A 13,463-nucleotide genomic window follows, 5' to 3' on the forward strand; every position below is an offset into this window, starting at 1 on the left:
AAACCTGCAGTGTTCCAACCCTAGCCACTGTAAATAAAGTGGATTAATGAGCTAGTAGTATGCTGCAGATGACCCGCCTGTGGAAGTGAGATTCCTGTGGAAAAGTCAAGATCATGGAAGAGATGTGAGACCACCTAACTCTGTGAGGTTACACCAGGCATAGTCAGGAGGGAAGGAAAGAGGTAGCTACTGTGGTCTGAATGCTTATGTCTCTCCACAGTCATGTTGTAAATCTTAGTGCAATTGTGTTTCGAGGTGGGGCCTTTAGGAGGTGATTAGGTGATTAGCTGATGAGGGTTCTGCCTTCATGAATGGAATTAGTGCCTATCTTAGGCTGTTCTTCTGTTGCTATAAAGTAATTTATAAAGGAAAGAGGTTTAGTTGGCTTATGGTTCTGCAGGCTGTACAGGAAGCATGGTACAGGCTTCTCTTTGGCTTCTGGGGAGGCCTCAGGGAGCTTTGACTCATGGCCGAAGGTGAAGTGGGAACAGGCAGTCACATGGCGAGAGTGGGAGCAATGGAGAGAGAGGGAAGGTGCCACATACTTCTAAACAACCAGATCTTGCTGGAACTCACTATTACGAGGACAGCACCAAGCCGCGAGGGATCCACTCCTATGATCTAAACACCTCCCAGCAGGCCCCACCTCCAACACTGGGGATTGCATTTCATCATGCAATTTGAAGAGGACCTCCAACCATATCAGTGCCCTTACAAAAGAAGTCCGAGGGAGCTTCTTTGTCCCTTCTGCTATGTGAGGACAGAGCTAGGAGGTGCCATCCGTGATGAATGGCACTCAGTACACGTGGAATCTGCCAGTGCCTTGACCTTGGACTTCCCAACCTCCAGAACTGTAAACAATGAATTGATGTTGTTTATAAAAGTTGCACAGTCTAAGCTGACTAAGACAGAAGCATTTAGGCTAATGGAGGAAGTTGCACAAGCATTGTTGGTGGTTAGCTGCATATGTTTCCAGTGGTCAGAAGAAAAGAATTCTCTTCACTGAAATTGTTGTGTTTCACAGCATGTGTTATCTACATGGTCTCAGGATAGTGTCTCCATTGGGGCTTGTATTAGCAGCAGCCTAATTGCAGAAGGCCCCTGCCTCATGACCATTGTTCTACCCTGGGGCAATGATTGGGGTCTTCTTTATTTGTTATTACTAAAGGGCATACCTTGGAAGAGCCACATGTGTATTGAAGGTCATATGGTAGATCCAGTCATTTACTCTTTTTTTTTTTTTTTTTTTTGAGACAGAGTCTCACTCTGTCACCTGGGCTGGAGTGCAGTGGCATGATCTTGGGTCACTGCAACCTCCACCTCTCAAGTTCAAGCGATTCTCCTGCCTCAGCCTCCCGAGTAGCTGGGATTACAGGTGCCCGCCACCATGTCTGGCTAATTTTTGTAATTTTAGTAGAGACAAGGTTTCACCATGTTGGCCAGGGTGGTCTCGAACTCCTGACCTCAGGTAATCAGCCCACCTCGGCCTCCCACAGTGCTGGGATTACAGGCGTGAGCCACCATGCCCAGCCATTTATTCTATTTTCATGTAGAAAGATGTGACGTGAGGGAGAATAATAGTGAAGTGTACGCATCATCAGCTGTGCGATTTGGGTAAACCCTTGAGATGAGACAGTTTTTTGTCATTTGATGATTTATTTTCCTATCTCAGCCTTTAGTTGGAATTTACTGGGTGTGCCTGTCACTTGTGATTCAGCTGCTTCTTTATGTAGCATTGGCAGTTGTGGCTTAGAAAGGACAACACAGCTGAGGCTGCAGGTCACACCATAATGGGAACAGGGGAGCACTTACTATGTCCAGTTTTAAAAAAACTTTATTTTTGCCCCAGGAAAATAAGAAAAAATTGTCTTATTTTAGCCCTAGGAAAATAAGAAAACGTCTTATTTTTAGCCCCAGGAACTGTAATATGTATGCATTTTTGTGTGTTTTTTACAGGTGAGTAAACTAAGGCCTAGAGAGGCAAATAACTCGTAAGAGGTGGAGGTGGATTTGAACCCACATGCACCTGGCCGTAGACTCCATGTTCTTCTCTTCATGTGGTGTCAGCTCCTCCAGTAGATTAGCTGTTGGAGCAGGGAGTTAGAGTCTCTCTGAGTTCTTAAGGGGTTGGTGGCCCAGCTGCATAAATAGCCTCATCTACCATGAGGGTTTAGCAGTAGTTTGCTCTGTGTGGATAAGGACTACAGTGTGGGATCAGTTTACTGGAGATGAGAAGGTGAATGAGGCTGTGATATGGAAGTATAGGAAAGGTGCTTGTACATCATGTATTTTCTCAGTTTGCTCCTTTGGTCACAAAGAGTTGGTAATAAGAAGAAGTTTACTAAATTGATGGCTGAATACAACTGGGAGCCTTGCAGAGAAAACCATTTCACAGCTATTGATTTTACTCCTAATCTTGCCTCCCCAGCCCATGGTGTGTCATTACAGGAATCCTGGACAAAAGGTGTTTCAGTAGAAATATCATACTGAATGGACAAAAACTGGAAGCATTCCCTTTGAAAACTGGCACAAGACAGGGATGCCCTCTCTCACCACTCCTGTTCAACATAGTGTTGGGAGTTCTGGCCAAGGCAATCAGGCAGGAGAAGGAAATAAAGGGTATTCAATTAGGAAAAGAGGAAGTCAAATTGTCCCTGTTTGCAGATGACATGATTGTATATCTAGAAAACCCCATTGTCTCAGCCCAAAATCCCCTTAAGCTGATAAGCAACTTCAGCAAAGTCTCAGGATACAAAATCAATGTGCAGAAATCACAAGCATTCTTATACACCAAAAACAGAGAGCCAAATCATGAGTGAACTCTCATTCACAATTGCTTCAAAGAGAATAAAATACCTAGGAGTCCAACTTACAAGGGATGTGAAGGACCTCTTCAAGGAAAACTACAAACCACTGCTCAATGAAATAAAAGAGGATACAAACAAATGGAAGAACATTCCATGCTCATGAGTTGGAAGAATCAATATCGTGAAAATGGCCATACTGCCCAAGGTATTTTATAGATTCAATGCCATCCCCATCAAGCTACCAATGACTTTCTTCACAGAACTGGAAAAAACTGCTTTAAAGTTCATATGGAAGCAAAAAAGAGCCTGCATTGCCAAGACAATCCTAAGCCAAAAGAACAAAGCTGGAGGCATCATGCTACCTGACTTCAAACTATACTACAAGGCTACAGTAACCAAAACATCATGGTACTGGTACCAAATCAGAGATATAGGCCAATGGAGCAGAACACAGCCCTCAGAAATAATGCCACATATCTACAACTATCTGATCTTTGGTAAACCTGACAAAAAGAAGAAATGGGGAAAGGATTCCCTATTTAATAAATGGTGCTGGGAAAACTGGCTAGCCATATGTAGAAAGCTGAAACTGGATCCCTTCTTACACCTTATACAAAAATTAATTCAAGATGGATTAGAGACTTACATGTTAGACCTAAAACCATAAAAACCCTAGAAGAAAACCTAGGCAATACCATTCAGGACATAGGCATGGGCAAGGACTTCATGTCTAAAACACCAAAAGCAATGGCAACAAAAGCCAAAATCGACAAATGGGATCTAATTAAACTAAGGAGCTTCTGCACAGCAAAAGAAACTATCATCAGAGTGAACAGGCAACCTACAGAATGGGAGAAAATTTTTGCAAACTACTCATCTGACAATCGGCTAATGTCCAGAATCTACAATGAACTCAAACAAATTTACACGAAAAGAACAAAAAACCCCATCAAAATGTGGGCAAAGGATATGAACAGACACTTCTCAAAAGAAGACATTCATGCAGCCAAAAAACACATGAAAAAATGCTCATCATCACTGGCCATCAGAGAAAGGCAAATCAAAACCACAATGAGATACCATCATCTCATATAAGGCTTGCTTAGATCAGACCTACTCAATTTTATTTGTTCAAAAACAATAAGGAACTAGAAACATATATGCAGAGCTAGCTTTATGTGTAAACGACCCCACACTCAGAAGAAATCAAAGCTCGGTTCAGTGCTCTGTTGTAGTCCTGAAATTCTTAATAATTTTGAACAAGGCTCTGAGTTCATGCACAAGGCTCTTCAAATTAAGCAGCCGGTCCTGCACTATATAAGATGAAGCTTGGCTGTTGAATTCTTTGTTTTTACTTCCCCTGCAATTGGTTCTTTTCCAGCTGCCTTTTTTTTTTAGAGCAAGGAAGAACAGTTGACACATGAGATAAAATGCAGGTGCCTGGAATCCTTTAGACCATCGCAACAGTCTTATCAGGGATCCAACTTTAAATAACACCTCTTAGGAATGATAAAAGCCTAAAACAATGTTTTGGCAATTCCAATACTAAGAAAAAGTTTAGCTTCTCTTAGTAACAGGTGTTTTCTACCATGAATTCTGAGTTGCCCACAATGGAATCCCTTTCTCTTACACAGCCTTGCCAGAGCTTTTTTTTTTTTTTTTTTCTAGGTGGAGTCTCACTCTGTTGCCAGACTGGAGTGCATTGGCACAATCTCGACTCACTGCAATCTCCGCCTCCCGGGTTGAAGCAATTCCCCTGCCTCAGCCTCCCAAGTAGCTGGGACTACAGGTGCGCACCACCACGCCTGGCTAATTTTTTGTATTTTAGTAGAGATGGGGTTTCACCATGTTGGCCAGGATGGTCTCGATCTCCTGACCTTGTGATCTGCCCACCTCAGCCTCCCAAAGTGCTGGGATTACAGGCATGAGCCACCATGCCTGGCCTGCCAGAGTTCATTTTTAAGATTTAGCCTGACTTGTTTTATTCTTCATCCACTCATTGCTTTATTCTTAGAATCCTTCATTCAACAAATATGAAGCATCTACTATGTATGAGACACTGTTACAGGTCTGAATAAAAAATTATGTGGTACAGACCTACTGTTGCTATCTAGTAAATTATGTGCTGCAGTTAACCCAACATTAACAACAGAAACAAGAGGACAGTAAAATTAAAGGCAGCCTGAGTATCATCAAGGATTTATTAGTTACTCTCCATGTTTCCATGGTTACATTAAAACAACAAAACAGAAAGAATGAACAAGTCCTACTGATTCATGTACTATGTTGTAAAGAGGAAAATTTCCCAACCAAATTTTGGTTAGTTTTTTTTTTTTTTTTTTTAAATATACCAACCAGATGAAGAAAAAATAGCACAGATAATAATAGTATTAGTGATAATTTTGCAGTTAATACTAAAGTCACTTTCACTTGTATTAGGAACTCATTGCATGAGGTACCTTTCTGAAAAATTTGATTCCCAATTATATTTGAATTAAACTAACATTTGCATTGGTGCTGCCTTCCTGGGCTTATATGGTTCAGGTATGTATCGAATGTCAAAGGAAAGACAGCATGTGACTACACAGGCCAATGAAAATTTGCAAAGCCAGAGACACTCGTGCTGAGAATTGCAATGTCATATGAAAACGCTTCTTCTCGCCTTTCAGTATCTTGGGAGGCTTGTAGAAATGCATACCACATAAACCGAATAGGAAATAAGGGCAAAGAGAATATAGTAGAAAAATAAGGTAAAAAAAAACAAACCTCACAGGTAAAGTTATTATTCACAATGCATGACAAATGGTCCTGTATTTTTTTAAAAAATAGAAATGGAATCTTGCCTGTTGCCCAGGCTGGCCTGTATTTTTGAAAGCTGAGTTCTTCTTACTTAATTCTGAGTTCCCTGGTAGCCAAAACCAAGAGGAAAACAAAATTACACTATTTATAGCGTGTTTTTTTTTTTTTTTTTACAGTGTTCTATTTTTCCTTTTTTTTTTTTTTTTTTGAGACAGAGTCTTGCTCTGTCGCCCAGGCTGGAGTGCAGTGGTGCAATCTTGGCTCACTGCAACCTCTGCCTTCCTGGTTCAAGTGATTCTCCTTACTTAGCCTCCCGAGTAACTGGGATTACAGGTGCCCACCACAACGCCTGGCTAATTTTTGTATTTTTAGTAGAGACGGAGTTCATGATGTTGGCCAGGCTGGTCTTGAACTCCTAACCTCAAGTCATCCACCCACCTCGGCCTCCCAAAGTGCTGGGATTACAGGCATGAGCCACTGCGCCTGGCCTAAGTGTTCTTGAGATAAAAATAACCCAACTCTAGAGATCAACACCAATGTTTCTATGGATCCCCAAAAGAGCACATTGTATGATTGTAGTAAATGACGCCATCAGCCACAAAGTGGGGACTACTTGTTATAAGTCTTGTGACCTCTGTCATTTGTTTATTCGTTAACATTTATTCTTGTCAATGCTTAATGTTTATAGAATAATTTTGTGGCTTTTCCATAAAGAGAAAGATTTTAAAATATTTATAGCATTCCAGGAAGAACACAGGAATAAAAGAAGAAACAAAAGGAGAGGTGAGCAGGAAGACTGATTAGGGAGCAGAGAGCAGTCCTGAGAAATTAGCCCTGTTGGATTTAGATTCCTAAGCAATGACCTAAGAATGTCCCATGGGAAGATGCGAGGCATTTAACAGAGGCAGAGATGGAGTCCAGAGAGTCTCTGGGCGTGACATCCAGATAGTATTTGAGGGCTATTTAAACATATATTTTTAAATACGCTTTACTTTTTAGAGGAGTTTTAGCTTCACACAAAAACTGAGCAGAAGTACAGAGAGTTCTCATACACTCCCTTCCCCCACACCCACAGCCTAACCCGCTATCAACATCCTGTACCAGAGTGGTGCATGTGTTACAATCACTAAACCTGCACTGGCACATCATGTTCGCCGGAAGTCCATAGTTTAGATTAGTGTTCACTCTTGGTGGTGTACATTCTATGGGTTTTGACAATGCATAATGACGTATCTTCACCATTATAGGCCCATATATTTTTATCCTCAGGAAATTCCAGTTCCTTGTAGTCCTGAGGCTAGACATAAGCATGAGGTTAAGAAAAAGTTTAGGTTCTGTTAGTAACACGTGTTTTTTACCATGAATTTTGAGTTGCGGGAACCAGAGTGCAGGATATGAGAACAGCAGAACCATGTGGTGGAAATGTCCCTGTTCCGGGGTAGAAATGAACAGGTCTAGGCCAAGAGAGTGGAGTGAGCGGTAGACTTTCAGCTCAGGAGTTTTTTTTTTTTATGAATTCCAGGCTTTACTTTCTCTAGTCCTGGTCTGGAAAACTATAAATTCTGGAGGGCGGTGGAAATAGCATGTATAATGGGGAATAATGGAGTGTGGCATAAATCTAATTAGGAAAAGCCAATTATAATCTTACCTCAGAAGACTGAGATGCTTAGGGAAATGGATTACATTTTAAAGTTAATTAGGCAATAATATATTACACCATTTGTTGAAAATCTTCCTAAAATTTGTATGTTCATTTCAGAGTTACAATAGCAGCAAGTTTTGGGGTCATATACCAGTTCCTAATTCCCCATTAAATTGCATGACAATACTGAAAACTAAAGACTGAAAAAGCACCAAAGTCAAGGTGGAATTTCCACTGACTGCATTATCCCTGGGTCCACAGTAAATGAACACACACACACACACACACACACACACACACACACACACACACGAAGGTAAAATTCTAGAGATAATCCTAGTATGGTAAAGGACAAAAAAGAATTTCCCATATGATTGCCATGATCAGTATTTAACATATTCTATATCAGAGACTTGAGTGCCCTCAAATTTTGTTATCTGAGAGGGGTACTGGAACCAATTCCCCATAGATACCAAGGACTGATTTCAAATCAGGGCTAACCATAGTCAGCTAAAAGATAATTTTTAAAAATCCCACTCATTAATGTTAGAAAAAAAGAAACAGAAAACACCTCACCAAGAAAGGTGAACAAGCTATGTTGAAGAAACCACAAAACTAAATAAGGTTTCTAAGAGCATCTTGACATCATGTTGCTGGAAGACCTGATGCTATTAAGATGTAACTTTTCAAGAATTTAATGTATGCCCTTAATGCAACATCAATTAAAATGCCAATTTTGAAGAAATTGATAAAATGATTATTGTAGATAATTCATTCAGAAAATAAGCTGAAAGAAAGAGATTGGAACATTTCAATAATGTGTAAAAATGTGAGGGAATCTGGGGTGTCTGATCCTAATGTGTTTGATAAAACTACATTAGTTAAAATGAAAAATAAATACTATTTTACATATGTTTTGGAGTCAGACCTGGTTGGTTCTGTGCCAACTCCTAGCTAGGTTATCTTGGGCAAGTGGTTGAACCTTTCTAAGAAAATGAGTATACTACATGTATTATAAGATTGTGATTTGAACCAAAAGAGATAATCACTTAGCACAATTCCCACTACAATTCTACTGTTGTTTTATTTGATAACAGAATATTTAGGAAAATGTGTCCTATGAACCAAAAGGTCACTTTTTAAACCTGATAAAGCAAATAATTTACAATGACATAAAATTATCAATCTATTCATGCTGCAATAATACCTATTGCTGGGAGTGGTATAGTAAGGTAGACCCAAGAGTGTTGCAACAGTCCTGGAGAGTAGCTTAATAATACTTACTAAGAGCTTCAAACATGTTTCTACCCTTTAATGAAGTAATTTAATTTTAAAAATCTAACCTAAGAAAAAGTGATATAAGGACCTATATATTAGTTGTTGTATTATATATAAATATTTAAATATTCACCAGTGAAACTATTAAAACATGATATAGCCACAGGAGAATATTTTAGGCTGTGTATATTTATGCAAATAAAGAATTATAAATGAATTGTAAAATGTTAGAGCAGAATAAAGAATGGATATACTGTATAATGCCAAATTTGCAAGTTAAAGCCATATAGATATCTATGTATGGCAAACATAAAATACAACATGTTATCTCTGAATTATTAAATTTCTTTATGCTTTTCTTCTATATTTTCCAAATTCCACAATAAGCAATTACTTATAGTAGAAAATGTTACTTAAAATAATATGTCAGAACAGACAAGCCACTGTAGACCAAGAAAAAAAGAAAAGAAGTATAAGATCTAAGTATTCTTTAAATGAAATAAAATATGTCTACTTCCTGCCTCACTATTCAGCTTGGTTCAATTAGCTTAATGGATATTTTTGGCATTGATTTGGGTTATTTTAAAAGGCTTGGGATTATCTCTGAAAATACTAATCTTTCTATAACATTTACAATATTAGATTATTAGGCCTAATGTGTGTTTAGGGGAATGACAGAATAGTCACTGGAATCATATATATAAATACTTATGTCTTAATTGCTATTAACAGCATTACTGTTATAATTTTTCTTTTTCTCTTAAAAAGGAAAGTTCATGAAAAGAAATTGAGGGTCACAGGTATTTGGATTCTTGTTAACGGAGATTCTCCTCTTTAATGAAAATTACAGAGTACCTATATGTAATAATTCCCTTTCTCATTAAAGAAATGAGCATAGCCCTTGGGATGTGTGAAATCTTAGTGGGAATTCCAATTTACTCACTAACTGCATGACTTTGACCAAAAACTTCACCTCTACCAACCTTGGTTACCTCAACTAAAACATGGGGAGAATCCTGAGTTGTTCTGAAGTTATTCCTGATGCACCTGTGGCTAGAATTGGAAAACCCAGGCTTTTCCCCAGGGAACTAAATTTAGGGGACATTTTAAATAGAAAACAATGTGTAATTTTAAAACATGTATTTAAAAGACGAGAGCAAATCAACATATTCTTTCAGCAGTACAGAAAAACACTGATTTTAGAACAGGGTTAGCAAAAAGAAATTGTTAAAATTGGAATAACAGACCAGAGAGTGTGTTTGGAGCTGTATTTACTATTTGGCCTCCTTGCTTTTGTAGTAGAAATGCTTAATACATTCCCCAGCCCTCACCCCCATCTTGGTCCGCCCCTTTCTTTCTTCCAGGATCTTAGAAATTGAGTTATCTGGTTTATTAAATACTCTGATTCAAGAGGCCAATATTGACGTATAATCTGGTAAAGAGAAGACAAGGACATTCTACGTGGTTGGTGGGAAGCAGACAGCAGGAGGGAAGGTGGGTAAAAAAACGTGCTGCAGTATCCAGTGACCACCTGAAGAGCAGAAGTTTTCTTTCTCCCAATAACTAGCTAATTCTTGGTGGGAATGGTCCACGCTTCAACTTCCCTAATTTTAGAAACATTTTTCTTCTTTGTGTTTACTGGATATGTGTTATAAAATGATTTATGTCCTCCCACCTCAAGTCATAGGTTGAAGCTCTAACCCACAATGTGATTACATTTGGAAATAGGGCCAGTAGAAAGGTAAATAGGCACAAATGAGGTCATGAGGATGGAGCTCTAATCCAATAGGACTGGTGTCCTTATAAGAAGAGGAGGAGATTCCAGACCTCTTTCTCTCTCCACTCACACGCAGCGAAAAAGGCTACACAGTGAGAAGGCAGCTGTCTGCAAGCCAGGAAAAGAGGCCTCAGCAGAAACCAACTCTGCCAGCACCCTGATCTTGAACTTCCAGGCTTCAGAACTGTGAGAAAATAAATTGATGTTGTTTAAGCTATCCAGCCTGTAGTATTTTGTTATAGAAGCCCAAGCTGACTAATAGAATGTGTTGCTCCATTACAAAAAAAAAACAACCCAACAACAAAAAATTCTGATTCACTGATATTACCATAAATGCTGAAACAGCCTACACACTTCCAAATAACTAAAACCTAATAAAATGAACTTCATCTGAAATGACTCTGAATACATTCACAGACTGTGAACCACAGATTATATCTGAATCTCTGTAGATTAAAACATTTACTCAAGATTTTACAGGATTGTCAATTTAAGCATTATTTGTATAACGTGATATATAAAATCCTCGTGTTTTAATTTTAACTTTATGGCTTTCTTTGTACTTTTAAAATAGGAGTTTGTGACAACAATGTGATAATCATAGCTATTGAAAAAACAAAAGGTGAATTACAATACACTGGGAATCTCCTGTATTGGATCAGAAACAAACGGAGTCAGATGCTGCAGAGCCCAGTGATTGTGTGGATATATACAGATGACTTAAAGATTTAAAACTACTTGGCTTTAAACAGGTGCCTTGAAAAGTGAATACAAATCAGGGGCTGTGGCATTTTTATTTGTGGGTATTTGTGTTTGTAAATGTACACATCAACTGTTTGAAAATCAGAAATCTCTAGGGCCTGGGCAAATAAGTAGAACAAACTTTATATCCACACCCATTTTCTTTACAGTATTTAAAAAGATGAAAAGTAGCTTGAGTGAGGACTTGAGCAGGGGAAAAAAAAGAAATACTATAAAATATTCAGAAGTCTGTAAAAAAATGATTACTGTAAGAAGGAGAATCAATATGAAAAGCACAGTACTGTTTGGCTCTCATCTTTCTGACTTTTTTAGCCCTGGGCAGAGGGACAGTCTTGATAGAAGAGGAGCTAAAACATTGACTGCTGGCATGCATATGTACATTTTGGTCCAAGGCTGTGTGAGTTAATCACCAAAGGGGAAAATGATAGCATTGGTTTTGGCAGTAAGAGTTGTAGAGTTAGCTAAATGATAGGCCTGGACAATAAAAATATTGGCTCCATGGAAGAAGGTGGAGACCAACACTAAGGAATCTAAGGATTAAAGGAGGTTTAAGAGACTGTCTCGTGTATCCTTGTTAGTAAGTGGATGCCAATTAATCAACTCTGTGGCCTGTGGCCTCTGCGGCCTGTCCTGGTCTCAGGACCTCTCAGAAGCCATTCCCAATCCCTCTTAGAATCCAGCTACAAGGATTAAAAGAATAACTTCCAGCCTGGATTTTGCAACATGTTGGACAAGTATCTCAAGAGTTATCTACCAAAGATAAACCCATTTGAATTCACTTTCACTTAAATATAAATTGTATGTATCAATTTGAAGAGTGGAAGAAGGCATCAGAAAAGCAAATATTTTAAAAAGCAAACACCTAATTTTGCCTTTTTGCTCATCGCAGAGCATTTCCACATTTAAAAACTAATGTGAAATCTTCATAAATTCTACTCTTATTTATCCTTAAATACTATACTTAGCATCATAGAACTTGAAGGTAACCTGCGGATCAGCTTATTCAAGCCCTCAGTTTTATCCCCAAAGCCCAGAAGTTTACAACTGCCCAGGACTCACAGGTGTTCCACAGAGCCACAAATGCTTCACGTCCCAAACTGAGCTCATTGTGGTACACCAAATTTGTTCCTTTTCTTACAAGGTTTATGTCAGATAATAGTGGAAGTATATTCCAATTACATAAAAATTTAGGAAAATTTTAAACTCTTAATCCCAAATTATATCATTTCTATTTTTTCATTTATTCATCTATTTATCCGTCCATTTATCCATCAAGCATTGACTTGTCATTGACTCCATAAAGGCACTCTGCTAGACTCTTCATACTTAGTAATTAAGTAGAATACAGTCTCTGCTGTCCAGAGTTTCAGTGTCTGGATGGAGAAAGTATATGCAAATAAACAGTGAGTGAAGTGCTCTAAAGGAATGCTGTGGTATAACAGAGAATAAAGATCTGAATTCAGCTTGGGGTAGAGTCAAGAATACTTGAAAAAAGTGTCTTTTCCATTAAGCTTTGAAAGTTCCATAGGATGTCCCCAGGTAGATGAGAGGAGGAGGAAAGGCAGATATCATTCCACCTGAGTGATGTCAACAACCTCCTATCACACCTTCAGTCTTGTTCCCCTTAAACCTATTCTCCCTACTACAGCCAGATTGCCTGGGCAGACTTTCTAACTCTCCTTCCCTTTTCCCTTCCCTTCCTTAATTCTTTCTGCTCTTGTCACTTTGTTTTTTCTTAATCAAAACATAACCATAGTTAATACTTTTGTTAGAGTCAAAATACAAGAATGAAATGTTTGACTCTAAACTAAAAAATGCATATAGACAGAATCAGAAAGCAGGCTGTTCATTCAAAAATGCAAATTAAGTAATGCTTACACCTCTTCCATGGCTCTCTTATCTTACATAGAATAAATTCTATTTTTTTTTTTTTGGGATAGGGTCTTACTCTGTTGCCAGGCTGGAGTGCAGTGGCACATTCACAGCTTACTGCAGCCTTGACCTCCTGGGCTGAAGTGATCCCCTCATTCCCACCTCAGCCTCCTTAGTAGATGGGACTACAAGTGTGTGCCACCACACCCGGCTAAAATTTTAAGACATTTTTTGTAGAGATGGGGTCTCACTATGTTGCCCAGGCTGATCTTGAACTTCTGAGCTCGAGTGATCTTCCTGCCTTGGCTTGCCAAAGTGCTGGTATTACAGACGTGAGCCACTGCACCTGGCCTAAAAGCCAAATTCTTAACACAGATGGTAAGTATGTATTGACTGCTCAAATTCCTTTGGGGAAACTGCATGCCCTCAACTAATGAGCAGTCGGCCAGGCATAGGTAACACATACAGGGCCACCACTACCCAATGCAACTCCTGTTTTTAAACCAGAATAAGACGCCATCCCTAC

General features: G+C 38.9%; 1 long non-coding RNA gene across 1 annotated transcript; it reads left to right on the forward strand.

Moving 5' to 3' along the window:
• Positions 1–1,667: 1,667 nt before the first annotated feature.
• Positions 1,668–10,720, forward strand: LOC116810159 (uncharacterized). Its single transcript, XR_004370208.2, has 3 exons — positions 1,668–4,596; positions 9,891–10,020; positions 10,380–10,720. It is a non-coding gene; the product is annotated as an uncharacterized LOC116810159 (long non-coding RNA).
• The last annotated feature ends 2,743 nt before the right edge of the window (positions 10,721–13,463 follow it).

This window comes from Hylobates moloch, unplaced genomic scaffold, assembly GCF_009828535.3.
Source record: "Hylobates moloch isolate HMO894 unplaced genomic scaffold, HMol_V3 SCAFFOLD_280, whole genome shotgun sequence".
NCBI lineage: Eukaryota > Metazoa > Chordata > Mammalia > Primates > Hylobatidae > Hylobates > Hylobates moloch.